The sequence below is a fragment of the Gorilla gorilla genome, chromosome 7 (genome assembly GCF_029281585.2).
Source record: "Gorilla gorilla gorilla isolate KB3781 chromosome 7, NHGRI_mGorGor1-v2.1_pri, whole genome shotgun sequence".
In the NCBI taxonomy this organism is placed as follows: Eukaryota; Metazoa; Chordata; class Mammalia; order Primates; family Hominidae; genus Gorilla; species Gorilla gorilla.
The window spans coordinates 4,303,049-4,324,021 of NC_073231.2; positions in this window are offsets into that span (position 1 = coordinate 4,303,049).

Sequence of the window (20,973 nt, forward strand, 5' to 3'; positions counted from 1 at the left end):
AAATATCTACACCGCCATCTGTATAAACATGGAAATATCCATACCGCTGTCTGTAGAAACATGGAAATATCTACACCGCCATCTCTATAAACTTGGAAATATCTGCACCGCTATGGGTAACAACATGGAAATATCTACACCGCTATCTCTGTAAACATGGAAATATCTACACCGCCATCTGTATGACCATGGAAATATCTACACCGCCATCTGGATGAACATGGAAATACCTACACCGCTATCTGTATGAACATGGAAATATCTACACCGCTATCTCTATAAATATGCAAATATCTACACCGCTATCTGTATAAACAAGGAAATAGCTACACTGCCATCTCTATAAACATGGAAATATCTACACTGCCATCTGTAAAAGCATGGAAATATCCACATCGCTATCAGTATATACATAGAAATATCTACACCGCTACTATATGAACATGGAAATAACTACTCCGCTATCTCCTTAAACATGAAAGTATCTAGACCGCCATCTCCATAAACATGGAAATACCTACACCGCCATCTGTATAAACATGGAAATATCTACACCGCCATCAGTTTAAACATTTAAATATCTACAAGGCTACCTGTAAAAACATGGAAATATCTACACCGCTATCTGTATAAACATGAAAATACCTAAACCGCTATCTGTATGAACATGGAAATATCTACACCGCTATCTTTATAAACATGGAAATATCTTCACAGCTATCTGTATAAACATGGAAATATCTAAACCGCTATCTCTATAAACATGGAAATATCTACAACGGTATCTGTGTAAACATGGAAATGTCTACACCGCTATCTGTGTAAACATGGAAATTTCTACAGCGCCATCTGTTTGAACATGGAAATATCCACAGCGCCATTAATATAAAGATGGAAATACCTACACCGCAATCTGTATAAACATGGAAATATCTACACCGCTAAGTGTATAAGGATGGAAATATCTACACCGCTAAGTGTATAAGCATGGAAATATCTACAACGCTATCTATATAAACATGGAAATATCTACACCGCTATCTGTATAAACATGGTAATATCTACACTGCTATCTGCAAAACAGGGAAGTGTCTACACCGCTATCTCTATAAACATGGAGATATCTACACTACTATCTGTATAAACATTGAAATATCTACACCGCCATCTGTATGAACATGGAAATATCTACACAGCTATCTGTATGAACATGGAAATATCTACACCGCCATCTGTATAAACATGGAAATATATACACCGCCATCTCTATAAACATGGAAACATCAACACCGCCCTCTCTATAACCATGGAAATATCTACACCGCCATCTGTATGAACATTATATATCTACGCCGCCAAATGCATAAAGATGCAAATATCTACACCGCTATCTGTATGAACATCTATATACCTACACTGCTATCTGTATAAACATGGAAATATCTACAGCGCTATCTCTATGAACATGGAAATATCTTCACCGCTATCTGTATAAACAAGGAAGTATCTACACCGCCATCTCTATAAACATGGAAATACCTACACCGCTATCCGTATGAAAATGAATATATCTACAGCGCCATCTGTATAAACATAGAGGCATCTTCAACGCTATCTCTATAAACATGGCAATAACTACCCCGCCATCTGAATGAACATGGAAGTATCTACACCGCTACCTGTATGAACATGGAAATATCTACACCGCTATCTGAATGAACATGGAAATATCAACTCCGCTATCTCTCTAAACATGGAAATAACTACACCGCTATCTCCTTAAACATGAAAGTATCTAGACCGCCATCTCCATAAACATGGAAATACCTACACCGCCATCTGTATAAACATGGAAATATCTACACCGCCATCTGTATAAACATGGAAATATCTACAAGGATATCTGTAAAAACATGGAAATATCTACACCGCTATCTGTATAAACATGAAAATACCTAAACCGCTATCTGTATGAACATGGAAATATCTACACCGCTATCTTTATAAACATGGAAATATCTTCACAGGTATCTGTATAAACATGGAAATATCTACACCGATATCTCTATAATCATGGAAATATCTACAACGGTATCTGTGTAAACATGGAAATGCCTACACCGCTATCTGCGTAAACATGGAAATTTCTACAGCACCATCTGTTTGAACATGGAAATATCCACAGCGCCATCACTATAAAAATGGAAATACCTACACCGCTATCTGTATAAACGTGGAAATATCTACACCGCTAAGTGTATAAGCATGGAAATATCTACAATGCTATCTGTATAAACATGGAAATATCTACACCGCTATCTGTATAAACATGGAAATATCTACACCGCTATCTGTATAAACATGGAAATATCTACACCGCTATCTGTATGAACATGGAAAATCTACACCGCTATCTGTATGAACATGGAAATATCTACACCGCTATCTCTATAAACATGCAAATACCTACACCGCTATCTGTATAAACAAGGAAATAGCTACTCCGCCATCTCTATAAACATGGAAATATCTACACTGCCATCTGTAAAAACATGGAAATATCCACACCGCTATCTGTATATACATAGAAATATCTACACCGCTACTGCATGAACATGGAAATATCTACACCGCTGTATGTATAAACATCTAGATATCTACACCGCTATCTCTATAAACATGGAAATATCTACACCGCCATCTGTAGAAACATGGAAATATCTACACTGCCATCTCTATAAACATTTAAATATCTCCACAGCCATCTGTGTGAATATGGAAATATCTACACCACCGTCTGTATAAAGATGGAAATAAATATCTACACCGCAATCAGTATGGACATGGAAATATCTACACCGCTATCTCTATAAACATTTAAATATCTACACCGCTATCTGCATAAACATGGAAATATCTACACCGCTACCTCTCTAAACATGGAAATATCTACACCGCTATCCGTATAAACAAGGAAATATCTACACCGCCATCTCTAAAACATGGAAATATCTACACAGCTATCTGTATGAACATGAAAATATCTACAGCGCCATCTGTATGAACATGGAAGTATCTACACGGCTATCTCTATAAACATGAAAATATCTAAACCGCCATCTCTATAAATACGGAAATATCTACACCGCCATCTTCATAAACACGGAAATATCTATACCGCCCTCTCTATGAACATGGAAATATCTACAACACCATCACTATAAAGATGGAAATATGTACACCGCCATCTGTATAAACATGGAAATATCTACACCGCTATCTCTATAAACATAGAAATATCTACAATGCTATCTGTGTATACATGGAAATATCTACACTGCCATCTGTGTAAACATGGAAATATCTACACCGTCATCTGTATGAACGTGGAAATATCTACACGGCCATCTGTATAAATATGGAAATATCTACACCGCCATCTCTATAAACATGGAAATATCTACACCGCCATCTGTATAAACATGGAAATATCTACACCGCCATCTGTATAAACATGGAAACAACAACACCGCCCTCTCTATAATCATGGAAATATCTACACCGCCATCTGTAGGAACATTTAAATATCTACACTGCCACCTGCATAAAGATGCAAATATCTACACCGCTATCTGTATGAACATGAAAATACCTACACTGCTATCTGTATAAACATGGAAATATCTACACCGCGATCTCTATGAACATGGAAATATCTTCACCGCTATCTCTATAAACAAGAAAATATCTACACCGCCATCTCTATAAACATGGAAACACCTACACCGCTATCTGCATGAACATGAAAATATCTACAGCGCCATCTGTATAAACATGGAGGCAACTACAACGCTATCTCTATAAACATGGAAATAACTACTCCGCCATCTGAATGAACATGGAAGTATCTACAACGCTATCTGTATGAACATGGAAATATCTACACCGCTATCTGTATGAACATGGAAATATCTACACCGCCATCTGTATGAACATGGAAATATCTACACCGCTAACTGTATGAACATGGAAATACCTACACCGCTATCTGTATGAACATGGAAATATCTACACCGCTATCTGTATAAACATGGAAATATCAACACTGCTATCTGTAAAACAGGGAAGTGTCTACACCGCTATCTCTATAAACATGGAGATATCTACACTACTATCTGTATGAACATTGAAATATCTACACCGCTATCTGTAGAAACATGGAAATATCTAGAAAGCTATCTCTATTAACATGGAAATGTCTACACCGCTGTCTCTATAAACGTGGAAATATTTACACCGCTATGCTCATAAACATGGAAATATCTACACCGTTATCTCTATAAACATGGAAATATCTGCACCGCCATCTGTATAAACATGGAAATATCTACACCACCATCTCTATAAACATGGAAATATCTATTCCGCCATCTGTATGAACTTGGAAATATCTACACCGCCATCTCTATAAACATGGAAATATCTAAACCGCTATCTGTATGAACATGGAAATATCTACAGCGCTATCTCTATAAAGATGGAAATATCTTCACCGCAATCTGTATGAACATGGAAATATCTACACCGCTATCTGTATAAAATGGAAATATTTACACCGCCATCTGAATAAAAATGGGAATATCTACACGGCCATCTGTATAAACATGGAAATATCTTCACCGCAATCTCTATAAACATGGAGATATCTACACCGCCATCTGTATGAACATGGAAATATCTACACCGCCATCTGTATGAACTTGGAAATATCTACCGCGAAATCTGTATGAACATGGAAATATCCACACCACCATCTGTATGATCATGGAAATATGTACACATACATCTGTATGAACATGCAAATACCTTCACCGCCATCTGTATGAACATGGAAATACCTACACCGCCATCTGTAGGAACATGGAAATATCTACACCGCCATCTCTATAAACATGGAAATATCTACACTGCCATCTGTATAAACATGGAAATATCTACACCGCTATCTTTATATACATGGAAATATCTGCACCGCTATCTGTATAAACATGGAAATATCTATACCGCTATCTCTATAAACATGGAAATATCTACACCACTATCTGTATAAACATGGAAATGTCCACACCGGTATCTGTATAGACATGGAAATATCTACACCGCTAACTGTATAAACATTGAAATATCTGCACCGCTATCGGTATAAACATCCGTATTTGCTCTTAATTTATACCCAAGGCTGGGATGTTTCATATGAAAAAAGACCAAGTACATAATTAGTCTATATTTGGTCTGGCAATTGATCTCTGCAATAATGAAACCTCAAAGACTATCAAATCTGAAATCTAAGCTACATATTAAGTAGCTTGGTTTTTAGGTAGCACATTGCTGTGTATGCTGGCTTCATAGAACATGCAAGTAGCAATGGCCATTTTTTAATATTCATTAGCCTTGAAGTTCTCCTAATTTTGAATCACATAGAAATAGAAATCTAATCTCACTAGATTTTTTTTTTTTTGAAACAGGGTCTGGCTTCGTTGCCCAGGGTGAAGAGCAGGGCATGATCTTGGCTCACACCTCTGCCTCTCGGACTCAAGCCATCCACCCACCTCAGACTTGGGGTAGCTGGGACCACAGGCATGTGCCACCATATCCAGCTAATATTTTTATTTTTGTACAAATGGGGTTTGTCATCTTTCCCACGCAGGCCTCAAACACCAAGACTCAAGAAATCCACCTGCCTTGAATTCCCAAAGTACTGGGTTTACAGGTGACAGCCATTACGCCCAGCAACTAAACTTCTAAAAATCAATTTTACATAAAATTATCTAAGCGTGCTAGGAAAGATAAGAAGCCTAAGGAACCAGTGAGTTGAAGAATAAATGCAGTTTAAATCATACATGTAAACAACATGATGTGATGTGGTAGGAATCATCTAACATGCTTTAAAGCATGAGTAAAAGGTCTTTTCTTAGAAAACTGGATCTTAGTTTAGGATATCTTTAGATAAGAGTATGAAAAGTCATATCACATTGATAAGTGAAGTGCTTCCTTTGGCTAATTTTAGGGATAGGACATTTACTTTCATATAATTCATAGGAATCTTAGACTGAAAAATAAAATTTCCCTTCTCAAATCCTTACTTTCATACATTTTTTGCATTTCTTTCACTTTTGTGTTAATGGCCTATGTCTCAACATATTCTATTAAGCCTTCTGGAAACACATACTTTGTTTCCAGCCTCTTCAGAGAACCATCACTCCACTTCCTAGGCTTCTGAAGAAGCAGACCCAAGCTTATAGTTATTACATATTTCTAAATCTAGGTGACCAAGAAAAATTGATACTTTTCCCATCATACCTTTAAGTTAATAATCAGGTGAATGCTGAGAGGTAAAGACCCAAGAGTGTTGGTTGTCTAATTGTGCAGCTGTATAAACAAATCTTAATGCTTGAAAATATTCAAAGGTTATTCTCACGTTGATTGTTGGTAACTATGTGTAACAACATGAAAAGAAAAAAAATCAAAGAATTACGTCTGAGGATAATACACAATCTCTAAGGGTAAGAAGAGCAACAAAAATTCTGCTTCAATTACCACTGAAATAATATATTTATCCTGTAAAATCTATGGTGGCTGGTTGTAAAAATTAGGCTTTAGCAAACTGATAAAGACTTTTTAATGAAAACATTATGAAACATAGTTTTTAAAAAGTTAAATACACCCACACCAGTTTTTCACATTCTTTGGGCTGCTTTAATGCTGCCATTAAATAATTGATTTAGTTGTGACATAGATCCTATGTTCCATTGAGTCTACCATTCATAAAGATGCAATGTAAGGTAACAAAAGTATAAATTGTGTGTGTGAGGGGGAGAAGTCAAGAGTATTTTTATGTGACAGAAGTTAAGTTGTTATCAGTGTAAAATAGTCTGTTACAAATACAGGACTCTGTATGTTAGTTTCACTTACCAGAAAGAAATAAATTACAGCAGATACACACACACACACACCAAAAAAGGGAAAAGAAACAAAGCTTAGCACCACAGAAAACCACCAAACTAGAGAGATGAACAATAAGAAAGGAAGAAGTGAACAAGTAATCTAAAAAACAAGTAATGAAATGGTAGAAGGAAGTCCTAATTTATCAATAATAAACTTGAATAGAAGTGGATTAAACTCTACTTAAAAGATATAAAGTGGATGAATGGATTCAGATAGCAAAACCCACCTATGTGCTGCCTACATGATACTTACCTCACTATTAAAGACAAATAGACTGAAAGTGAAGAGATGGAAAAATATATTTTATGCAAACAAATGAAAAGCAAGCAGGAGTAGCCACAGTCATGTCATATTTTAAAAGGCTTTAAATAAAAAAACTATATAAAAAAAGAATGTCACTGTATAATGAAATGATAAAAGGTCCAATTCAATAAGAGGACGTAACATATATGTTACTTAGGTGTAACTATATATGTACCCAACACCAGAACAACCAGATATGTAAAGCAAATATTAGATTTAAAGGTAGAGATAGACTGCAATACAATATTAGTAGGAAATTTCAACACTCCACTTTAAAAATGGACAGATTATATGAAGAGAAAATCAACCAAAAAATGACAGACTCAAACTATACCATAGACCAAATGGACCTAGCAGGTAAAGAAGATCTCACCTGATATGGTTTGGCTGTATATCCCCACCGAAATCTCATCTTGATTATAGCTCCCATAATTCATACATGTTGTGGGAGGGAACCAGTGGGAGATAATTGAATCATGGGGGCGGTTTCCCCCATACTGTTCTTGTGGTAGTGAGTACGTCTAACAAGATCTGATGGTTTTATAAGGGGGAACCCTTTCACTTGGTTCTCAATTCTATTTTGTTTGCTACCATGTAAGATGTGCCTTTCGCCTTCCATCATGATTGGGAGACCTCCCCAGCCACGTGGAACTATGAGTCCACTAAACCTCTTTTTCTCTGTAAATTACCCAGTCTCGGGTATGTCTTTATCAGCAGTATGAAAACAGACTAATACATCATCCAGCAGCTGCAGAATACAAATTATTCTCAACTGTACACCAAACATTCTCTAGGACCAATCATACATTATGACACATAATAAGTCTTAACAAACTTAAGAAGACAGATATCATATGAAGTATCTTTTCTGATTACAGTGATATAAAGCCAGAAATCAACAACAGGAAAGCCCTTGGAAATTTTATAAAAACATGGAAATTAAATAGCATGCACCCAAGAAATCAATAGGTCTCATTAAGACATTAATAGGAAAATTTCAAAAGTCACTGAGACAAGTAAGAATGAAAATCCAACATACCCAAACCTATGGAACGTAGCAAAAGCAGTTCTAAGAGGGAAATTTATAGCAATAAAAGCCTACACCAAAAATGAAGAAAGATTTTCAAATCACAAAGCAAAATTATACACTTCAAGTAACTAGAACATCAAAAACAAACTAAACCCAAAATTCGTAGAAGGAAGGAAATAATAAAGCTCACAGCAGATATAAAGCAAACAGACACTAAAAAATATTTCAAAAGATAAATAAGACAAAGTGTAAAGGTAAAACTGACAAACCTTTAGCTAAACTAAGACAAAAGGAGAGAAAATTCAAATAAATAAAAGATGAAAAAGGAGACATTACAACTGATACACCACAGAAATATAAGGGATTGTAAGACATTACTCATAACTATATGCCAACAAATTTGATAATGTAGAATAAAATGAATAAATTTCTGCACACATACAACTACCCAGATTAAATTGTGAGGAAATATAACATCTGAACACATCAATAATGAGTTTGGAAATTGAATCAATAATAAAACATCTTCCATCAAAACAACAACAACAACAACCAACACCCAGGACCTGATGTCTTCACTGCTGAATTCTACCAAACAGTTAAAGAATAACTACCAATTCTCCACAAACTTTTCCACAAAAGTAATGAGGAAGGAATACTTCCATACTCATCTTATGAGGCTCGCAATATCCTGATTCTAAAACCAGACAAAGACACGCACAAAATGAAAATAACAGGCCAATATTCCTGAAGAACATAGATACAAAAATTCTCAACAAGATACAAGTGAACTGACTTCGACAGCACACTAAAAAGAGTATTCACTATAATCAAGTGGGATTCATCCCAGGGATGAAAGGATGGCTTAACATGCACAAATCAGTAAATATGATACACCACCACAATAGAAAGAAAAACAAAAACCATGTGATCATTTCAACAGATGCAAAAAGAACACTTGACAAAAGTCAACATTCGTTTATGATAAAAACTGTCAAGAAAGTAGGTATAGGAGTGTACCTCAACGCAGTAAAGGCCATATGTGACAAACCCACAGCTAACATCTTATTTATGGTGAATAGTTAAATGCTTTTCCTCTTTGATATGGAGGAAGACAAGGATGTCAACTTCTACCACTTCTATTTAGCATAGTACTGGAGGTCAGAGCCAGAGCAATTAGACAAAAGAAATAAATAAGAGGGATCCAAACTGGAAAGAAGGAAGTCAGATTGTTTCTGTTTGTAGAAAATGTGATCTCACATACATATGTATACATCTATATATATGATCATATAGATATATATGATCTCTCTCTCTTTAGGGTTCTTTCTATATATACTTATATAGAGTGAGAACCCTAAAGACTTGACCAAAAACTACTAGAAATCATAAATAAATTCAGTAAAGTTGTAGTATACAAAATCAACACAGAAAATTCAGTGGTGTTTCTATACACTAATAGTGAACTATCTGAAAAAGTCATCAAGAAAGGAATTCCATTTACAATAGCTACCAAGAAATCTGCAGATAAATTTAATCAAGGTCGTGAAAGATCTCTTCAATGAAAACTATAACACACTGATGGAAAAATTTACAATACACAGAAAATGGACACTATATACTCATGGAATGGAAGAATTGATACTATTGAAATGACCATACTAACAAAATGTCCTACAGATTCAATGCAATCCCTATCAAAATAACAATGAAATTCTTCACAGAAATAGAAAAAAATACCCTAAAATTTGTATGAAACCAGAAAAGACCCCAAATAACCAAACCAATCTTGTGCAAAAATAACAAAGCTGGAGGCACCACACTACCTGACTTCAAAATATACTACAAAGCCATAGTAAGCAAAACAGCATGGCACTGCCATAAAGCAAACACATAGACCAATGGAAGAGAATATACAGCTCAGAAATAAATTCTCATACCTAAAGTCAACTGATTTTCAAAAAAGGAGTCAAGAGCACACACAGGGGTAAAGACAGTGTCTTCATTAAATGGTACTGAGAAGATTGGATATCTATATGTGGGATAATGAAATCAGACCCCTATCTTTTACCTTATACAAAAATCAACTCAAATGCGATTAAAGACCTAAAGGTAAGATTGAAAACTATGAAAAACTACTAGAAGATAACATGTGGGAAATTCTCTATAACTTTGGGTTGTACAAGGATTTTTTAAATGAGACGTCAAAAGCACAGGCAACAAAAGCAAAAATAGATAAATGGGGTTTCATCAAACTAAAATGCTTTTGCACAGCAAAGGAAACTTAACAGAGTGAAAAAACAACTTACAGAATGGGATACAATATTTGCAAACTATACATCTGCTAAGGAGTTAATGCCCAGATTATATAAGAAACTTAAACAACTCAACAGCAAAAACATAAATAACTTATTTAAAAATGGGCAAAACTGGGAGGCTGAGGCAGGTGGATTGCCTGAGGTCAGGAGTTTGAGACCAGCCTGACCAATATGGTGAAATCATTTCTCTACTAAAAATACAAAAATTTAGCCAAACATGATGGCGTGTGCCTGTAACCCCGGCTACTCAGCAGGCTGAGGCAGGAGAATTGCTTGAACCAGGGAGATGGAGGTTGCCGTGAGCCCCGATTGCACCACTGTACTCCAGCTTGGGTAACAGAGCAAGACTCCTTCTCAAAAAAAAAAAAAAAAAAAAAGGACAAAATAAACTAAAAGACATGCCAAAAGAGAAAATATATAAATGGTCAAGACAAATATATAATAAAATCATGTTCAACATCACTAACCATCAGGGAAATGCAAATCAAAACCACAATGAGATACCAGTTCACCCATTAGAATGGCTATTACCAAAAAGGTAAAAGATAACAAGAGTTGGCAAGGAAGTGGAGAAAAGGGAACACTTACACACTGTTGATGGGGTTGTAAACTAGTACAACCATTAAGCAAAACTTTATGGAAATTCGCTAAAAAATAAAAAAAAAACAAAAAAACAATCATTCGATCACATAACCCAGCAATCCCACTACTGGGTATACATCCATAGGAAATGAAATCATTGTGTTTGAAAAATATCTGCACTCTTATGTTTACTGTAGCACTATTTCTAATAATCAGATATGGAATCAATCTATGTGTCTAAAAACAAACAAGTGAATTATATATATACAATATATATTATGTATATTATATATAATATATATTATTTATATTATATATAATATATATTATGTATAATATATATAATATATATTATGTATATTATATATAATATATATTATGTATATTATATATAATATATATATTATACATAATATATATTATATATAATATATACTATGTATATTATATATAATATATATTAAGTATATTATATAATATATATGATGTATAATATATATAATATATTATGTATAGTATATATAATATATATTATGTATATTATATATAATATATATTATGTATACTATACATAATATGTTATGTATATTATATACATAATATATATTATGTATACTATACATAATATGTTATGTATATTATATACATAATATATATTATGTATATAATATACATAACATATTATGTATAGTATACATAATATATAACGTATAATATATATACATACATATATAATACATATATACATATATAATATACATAACGTATATTATGTATAATATACATAACGTATATTATGTATATTATATATATTATGTATAATATATATTATTATATGTATAATTACATATAATTATAATTATAATTATATATAATTTTATGTGTAATAATAATTATACATAAAATTAATTATATATATATATGTATATGGACACACACACAATGAACTACTATTCAGCCATAAAAAAAGAATGAAATTCTGCCAGTTGCAACAACATGGATGACCCTGCAGGATACAATGTTAAGTGAAATAAGCCAGACACGGAAAGCAAATACCGCATGATCTCTCTCATATGTGAAATCTTAAAAAAAAAAAGTTAATAGAGAAGTAGAGTAGAATAGTGGTTACCAAACAGTGAGGAAGAAGTGGGGAGGGCAAAATGGAGATAGATTGGTTAACAGTTATGAAATCACAATTATATAGGAAGAATAAGTTGAAGTGTTCTTTGCAAAGCAGGGTGACTATAGTTAGTAAAGTATTGTATATTACAAAGTATCTAGAAGAAAGGATTTTGAAATTTCTTATTAAAAAGAAATGATGAATGCATGAGGTAATTAATACACTAAGTATCCTTATTGGATCATTAGACAACATACATATTCATTGAAACATCAAATTGTATCCTATAAATCCATATAATTACAATGTGAAATTTTTATAAAAATAAATTAATGAATTAAATAACAATTTTAAAATGTTCTCAATCACCAACACAATGTTTAGGAGCTTTGTTCTTGACTCAGCCTTAACACTGAAAACTAATGTGTTAGAAATATTTGTAGATCCTCTCAATTTTGAAAGAATCCTAGCTAAACTACTGAAATATAAAATATATTCTATGTAATATGCTCTTAGGCATATTCTTAGGTGAACTCTGCTTTTAGATGAAGCTTATAAAAAGGAAAAACGTTTCTGAAATAAAATTTTAAAGTATTTGGAAAATTACAGCTTAATCTATTAAAAACAAATTTTCTATACAGTAACCTTTTTATATGCTTTTGAAATGGGATATACAATTATTTTCCCTGATGTGAAACAAAATATAGAAAGTTGGCATTTTATCTAAGAAGTTAACTTAGGAAGAAAGAGTGAGAGGCAGTGGAATGAGGGAAGAAAGGAAGGCTGATGATGGGATACGTTATCAAGTTGCCTAATGCTGTATTGGAACCTAATAGGCCTTCTAAGGAGTTTTATTACATAATGCAAGACTCCTCAATCTGGGAGGAGGAAAGGGCTTTATTTTTGAGTGGTCACAGGTTGCCCCATGGGCATAAACTCTACCAAGCTTCTAGGTTACACCTACATGAGCATCCCACCTGCTTAAGTGAGAGCAGCCACAAACTGTGGGCCATTCCAAGTAAGTGTCATATCACACCTGCACCAAGTAGTCAAAGCCTGGGTCAAAGCCTGTGCAGAACTGATTGCTACAGCAGAGGCTAAAATAAGAAATGGGGCTAAGAGAATGAAAAGCAGTGCCCATATGTATCCAAAAACAGGTTGAAGATATCTTTAGGAAGGAACAGATAATTTTTTTTATTCATACAATAACAGATGCCTATGAACTCCTCGAGTAGTCACCCATTCCTGTCAGCCCTTGGGCTTCATAACTAAATCACTCTTCCTTTGTAATCCAGTCCCACATTTTCAGCTATCTCTCTATGTTTATTATCTTAAATATTTCTTTGCTCTATACTCTTCCCCTAGTCTTCAACCAATTTCTTTCTTTATTGTCCCAACCCACAGACTGTTATTTCCACTTCGATGTCCCATAGAAGCTTCAAGGGTTTGAAATACCTAAAAAAAACTCATCTTTCTCCCTAAAACTCCCTCTCCTTCTCCCACTTCAAAATTTCAACTAATGGCTCCCCCTGTTATTCCCACCAGAATCCTGAATGATCCGTTTCTCCTCATTCACTCCATACATGTAAATCTCATTAACGTTACTTTCTAGATATTTCATGAATCCTTTCCATTCATTCTGTACTAGAAAGTGTTCCCAGTTTAGACCCTGGTGGTTGGTGGCCTGTTACCGAGGCGCTCTCTCTCTCTCTCTCTCTGTGGGTGTGGGTGTGGGTGTGTGTGTCCTGAGAATTTATTTACTTCTGGTTTTTGTTTGTTTTTTAGTATACAGAATCTACAGGGAACTTAAATCAAATAGAAAAAAAAATAACCCAATTAAAAAATGGGCAAAGGACATGAACAAACACGTCTCAAAAGAACATATACAAATGGCCAACAAATACACGAAAAAAAAAAATGCTTAGAATCACTAATCATCAGAAAAATGCAAATCAAAACACAATGAGATACCATTTCATACCGGTTGGAATGGCTATTACTAAAAAGTCAAAATACAACAGATGCCAGCAGGGCTGTAGAAAAGAGGAAGTGTCTGTATATTTTTAGCTATAGCCCTACTTCAAACGTGTCCCCCTTACAGCCAAAAGAGCGGCCTATCTAAAGGACTGTTCTGATCAGCTCACTTACCTGACTGAAACCTTCAGTGACTCCCATGGCCTGCAGGTCAATGCACTAATTCATGACTATAACATCTGAGATATCCTTGATCTGGCTACTGGTCTAGCCCTCTCTGACTCACGCTTTATAAACCATGCATTCTGGAACTTTTTAGTTGTTTCCCACATCAGCATGCTACTTCCCATCCATGTAGATTTGCAGAGACCTCCTCATCTTTTTAATTCCCAGTTCCCACTCTCAACATGGGCCATCTCCTACCCACACTTCAAAACCTAAGCAAAACAACACCTTCCGTGACACCTCCATGCTGAGTCAGATGCCATCCCCTTTGTATTGTAGTTCTTTGCTTGTGTGCCTTTGTCTCACTTTGTTCTCTTTAAAATAAACTCCATGAGGACAATGATCACCTGCTATTTGTGTTAATATCTGCACCAAGTGGCATAGTGTCTGGAGTATAGTAGGATCTATTTTCAAGGAACAAAAGATTATATCTATACCAATAGACATGAATTAGCGCTTTTTTTTTAAAGATAAGCTCCCTTTGAACTAAGTCAATGTTTACAAGAAGAGTTATACTAAAAGGTTCACTTTTGCTGCTTACGTTTCATTTATTTCAGGCAATTAATTCATTGTTATTGGTAAATCGATACTTTTTATTGTACTGAAAAGAGAGAAATAAACTAATGACTATCTCTGTTAGAGTAGATTTGTTCATCTCTATCAGTAAAATGTTAATTATCTGAAAGTCAATAATAAAACATAAACTGTGATCTTAAATGTTTTTTAGGGGCTCAAAAATAATTAGAATTCATGTCAGCATATAAAAAAAGATCAGAGTATTTTTAAGATATGATAAAATTTTATTTTAGTTTCTTAGGGATTTTTGTGACCTTATAGAGTTCAACTAATTATAATTTTAAAAATAGGATTGATAGAGTTTTAGAATTAGAAACAATTTATAGATTATTTTATTTTTCTTTTGAGGAACCAGGTCATCAGAAGATCAAGGAACACCTATAATGTCACTAGATCCTAATTTAATTTAAATTTTAGAATCCAGGTATTCTAACTCCTGTCTTGATACTATTTCTACTTCATTATGTTGCTTCCCAGGGCTTTAAAAAATAAAAGCTGGGAAATTACATTTGCTTTGCATATACAGCACCAATTATCAAATTCAGCATAAAAGCATAACATGTATACATCAAAAAGAAAACATAAAAACTTCATATTAAAAGCATCTCAAAACAATTGAATATAATAGGGAAACCTTATACAAATGCAACACTCCCCCATTAATAAAAAGAAACCAATTGGAGAAAAAAGAAATTCAATATAAACATGTTGGAATATAACCTAATTCATTTTAATCCAATGCTTCAAATTGAAAAAAATTAGCACTAATGTTATTTTCCTTCATCATTACAATCTTGCTTTTCATTACATTATGCTATGTTTTGTATTAAACATAAAATCAATTTTTCACCTTAACACATGCTGGAAATACAGTCACCATGTTGGAAATCAGTAGAAAGTGTCTTTGTTTCTACTTTTTTTTTTCTCTGAAAAAGCTTTGGGAAAAAAAATCATTTACAATGTTTAATTTTAATAACTTAAAGAATGTAATTGATTTTTGTTTGTTTTTGACATGGAGTTTCACTCTTGTCACTCAGGCTGGAGTACAATGGCATGATCTCGGCTCACTGTAACCTCCACCTCCCAGGTTCAAATGATTTTTCTGTCTCAGCCTCCCGAGTAGCTGGGATGACAGGCACTCGCCACCACACCTGGCTAATTTTTGTATTTTTAGTAGAGATGGGGTTTCATCATGTTGGCCAGGCTGGTCTCAAACTCCTGACCTCAGGCGATCCGCCCCCCTTGGCCTCCCAAAGAGCTGGGACTACAGGCGTGAGCCACCGCGCCCAGCCAATTGAATAGTTTTTAACTCAGAGGATAAATGCTTGAGGGGATGGAAAGCCCATTCCTCATGATGTGATTATTTCACACTGCATGCCTGTATCAAAACATCTCATGTACCCCACAAATATATAAACCTCCTATGTACCCACAAAAATTTTATAAAATAATGAAAATATTTTAAAACTAAAAAAAATTGTTTTTTAATTAAGCAACTTTATTTAAATAAAATCATTCTTCCTCATCCTCAGTCCTGGGATCTACCAGAAAGAATTAGCAACATCTTAAAGATGACAAAGTGTTAAAGATAAGCTGCTATTAAGTAAAAGTGTGAAGTGTGGAGGGGACAAGCTGGATGCCTGAACCATTTTGTTCTATCTTTAGGACAGTGAAAGAGCAAGAAGCAGGGATGGGGTGGGGGACACATATTCTGTTGAGCATTGTCACCACTATATTCACTGAAATTCATCTGCATGCTTGTATGTATACTTTTGATTCGCCTGATACACTGAAAATTATATGAAATTGTTCTCTATTCTTTAGATAATTATAATCTAAGTGCTAATATGAAGCTTAGAATTTATATGAAATATTTATGCCCACAACAAGACATTTCAGCTAATTCCTAGATAATAATCTCACTTCACCCTGCACAAAACAGGCACATGATCATGTCACTCTGACCTGGTTTGAGTCCAAGGAGGCTTTTGTTTTTAAAATAATTTAGGTTAGTAGTTAAAATATGAACTTTGGGCCAGGAGTGGTGGCTCATGCCTATAATCCCAGCACTTCGGGAGGCTGAGGCGTGCGGATGACTTGAAGTCAGGAGTTGGAGACTGGCCTGGCCAACATGCTGAAACCCCATCTCTACTAAAAAAAAAAAAATACAAAAATTAGCTGGGTGTGTTGGGGGGCACCTATAATCCGAGCTACTTGGGAGACTGAGGGGGAGAATTGCTTGAGCCTGGGAAGTGGAGGTTGCAGTGAGCAGAGATAATACCACTACACTCCAAAACAAACAACAAACAAAAAAATTCTAGAGTCACACTGAAAATCTTAACAACCTGCTTCTACTACTCATTTTTTTAATTTTTATTTTGACCTGATTTTAGATTGATAGTAAAATGCACAAATAACACAAAGTGCCCCCTATGTCCCTCACCCTACTTCCCCTACTACTAACATTTTCAGAGCCATCCTTATTTTCTCTATAAAAGAGCAGAATTTTCCTTTTAGAGATTTGGAAAGATTATTAAAAGATAAGTTACAAAATACAGTACCTGACACGTATAAAATATTAAATAAATATTAGCCATGCTTAATTATTTTGTTTTAAGTCTATATGAGTCAAGTTTTAGTCGAAATATGGGCTAGAAAAAAAAAAAGAAAGCGGGACTCTGTGATCCGACTTGGGCTTATAGAACAGACTGTACTAGTTTGTTCTCATGCTGCTAATAAAGTCCTACCCAAGACCGGGTAATTTATAAAGGAAAGAGGTTTAATGAACTCACAATTCCACATGGCTGGGGAGGCCTCACAGTCACGGCAGAAGGCAAAAAAGAAGCAAAGGCACATCTTAAATGGTAGCAGAGAAGAAAGCTTGTGTAGGGAAACTCCCATTTTAAAAGCATCAGATCTGGTGAGACTTATTCGCTACCAGGAGAACAGTAGGGGGAACCCGCCCCTATGATTCAATTATCTCCACCTGACTCCATCCTTGACATGCGGGGATAATTACAATCAAGGTGAGATTCGGCCGGAGACACAGCCGAATCATATCAATGACTAATGAGAGTTATGTCCAGAACCTAATGAAAACCTGTCTGAGGCCACATTCCCTGTAAAGCAGATTTGAGATAGAGATTTGTGTAGAGAACATTTAACTGGGTAAAATCCTAGGAACCAACAACTATGGCGAAAAAACTGAATTGGATAAAGGGAGTTGAGATGTGAGGCAGTCACAACAAATACCTCAGCTAATCTCAAGGGGGAGCTGAGAAGCTGGGGTGACCCTTCAGAGTTGCCCTAAATTGAGGCAGGAGTATGGAGTTTTAATACCTTTCACTGGCCATTCTTCAGATACGAGTTCTCCCCAAGGATGGACATCAGCTTGACAAGTTATTAATTAGATCTCCTGAGAATAAATTCTAGAGAGAATCAGCTGAGAGGCATGATTTAGCAAATGAGAACCAAGTGAAAGGCGAAAGGGGTTTCCCCTTATAAAACCATCAGATCTCATGAGACTTATTCACTACCACTAGAACAGTGTGGGGAAAACTGCCCCCATGATCCACTTACCTCTCACTGGGTCCCTCCCACAACATGTGAATTATGGGAGCTACAGTGCAAGATGAGATTTCGGTGCAGACACAGCCAAGCCATATCAGACAGTAATAACTTTCAATTAAATATAGCTAGACGTTCTGTCAATGGGTCACAGCAGTCTAGAGAATACATTGAAAAACTCTGGGAACAGCAGATATAGAGGTCAGATCTAGAGATTTTGAACAAAGTTTAGTGCTACAATGCATTGGTGACCACAGACAAAAGGTGTCTGTTGTTGTTATAGTTTGTTTCTGTCTTGTTTTTCATCATGGGAGGACAAAAAGAAAAAATGGGGGCAATGGTGAAGGAGAAATGAAAAAGACCTGCTTTTCTATGGGTGGAAGCGACTAAACGAGAGAATAAATTTGGATTACACAACAAATGCAAATCAAGTTAGAAGCATGAAAGGCATGATTAAGGCCATGGTTCTAATAGATATCAGCCAGCGGAACCAGGATCATGCCACATCAAGAGAGGCTGCAGAGCCATTGCCTTCTCTCCTGTCAATGCTAAATTAATGAAATGGAACTCACAGAAGCACTATGTAATCAAATATTGGTGGGACACAAGCAAATTCTGAAAAAGTTTCATTGATCAATGATAATATCTTTTGGTGTAAATATCTCCTCAAAACAGTTCAGGAAAAAAAATAAAGCTATAATTTTCCTTTAGAAATATTTAACTTTGTTATACTAGTTTACTTATTTTTTACCTAATACATTCTGATATATTGTTATGTAGGTTAAAGATGCTCGATTCATGCCACTGTGGAAACCACACATAATTTAGGCAATAATGCAAATTCTTTTCAAATTCTTTTATCAGTGTATTCACTTTATTTTTATTTCTAACACAATTCAAAATTACAGGATGCTATCAAAGTGATGCTACAAAACCCCACTAAAATTTTTTCAATTCTTCAAATCACACACTTACACACACACACACACACACACACACACACACACACACACACACACACCACATGCATTCCCCGTACAGGCCTTTTTTGTGGGGGCTCTGAGTAAATAATTGCATTTTATTTTCAATTTTTCATTTTGAAATAATTAAAGACTTACCAAAAATGTTGCAAAACTACGTGCCTTTTTGAAGTAAAGTCTTGAAAAAGTTGTTTGGTATATCCTTTATAGTAAAAAAAGAAAACACGTGTATATTCTGTTGATTAAAGGCATGCTGAGATTGTTAGACATGTGATTTCATCAGAGACTCCAATATAGAGCACAGCTGTAACGACATCCTAAGAGTGTTCTAACTGAAATGTGTTGGAAGAAGGTTCTAATTTTTCTCAACCCTTCTCAAGTTGGCACTTAGCAGATTTCCACTCTATAAAAATAACTCCTGCTCTGCAACTAATGTTCACAGATAAGCTCCAAACATATTTACAGCTCCATTTAAGTATAATGTACACACAGTAAAATTCACCCTTTTCAATGTGCAATTTAATGGGTTATGGCAGATGAATATCATCATTTGACCACAATCATGATCAAGATACAGAAAATCTGCATCATCACAAAATGTTTTCTTTTGCTGTTTTGCATTTGATCTTTTCTCCATTCCTGAACACAGGCAACCACTAATCTGCTTCTGTTTCTACAGTTTGCATTTTCTAGAGTATCCTATTAGTGGAATGATACATTGGTGTCTTTCATGTCTAGCTTCTTTCACTGAGCATAATGCTTTTGATATTCATTTATATTGCTGTTGTATCAGTTTGCTCCTTTTTATTGTTGAGTGGTACTCCATCTACAACTGGTTTATCCATTTACAAGTTGATGGACACATCTGCTATGAACTTCAAGGATGAGGCTTGGTACGGATATGTTTTTATTTATTTTGAGTCGCAGTGGAATTATTTGGTTATATGATCAGTACTAAGTTTAACATTAAAAGAAACTGCCAAACTGCTTTCCAAAATGTCTGTACCATTTTGAAGTCCCACTAGCCAGGTGTGAATAGCAATTCTTCACATCATGTGGTATGGTCAGTTCTGCTCGTGTCAGCCACTCCAGTGGGTGTACAGTGGTACCTCAATGTGGTTTTAACTTGCATTTCCCTGATGACGGGTAATGTTAAGTATCTTTTCATTTGTGTATTGGACATCATCTCTTTTTAAATTAAAATATCTGTACAAATATTTGGTCCATTTAGGTCAAAATATTATGTTAAATGAGTTATTTGTGTTTTGTTATTTAGTTTTTTAGTTATGTGTA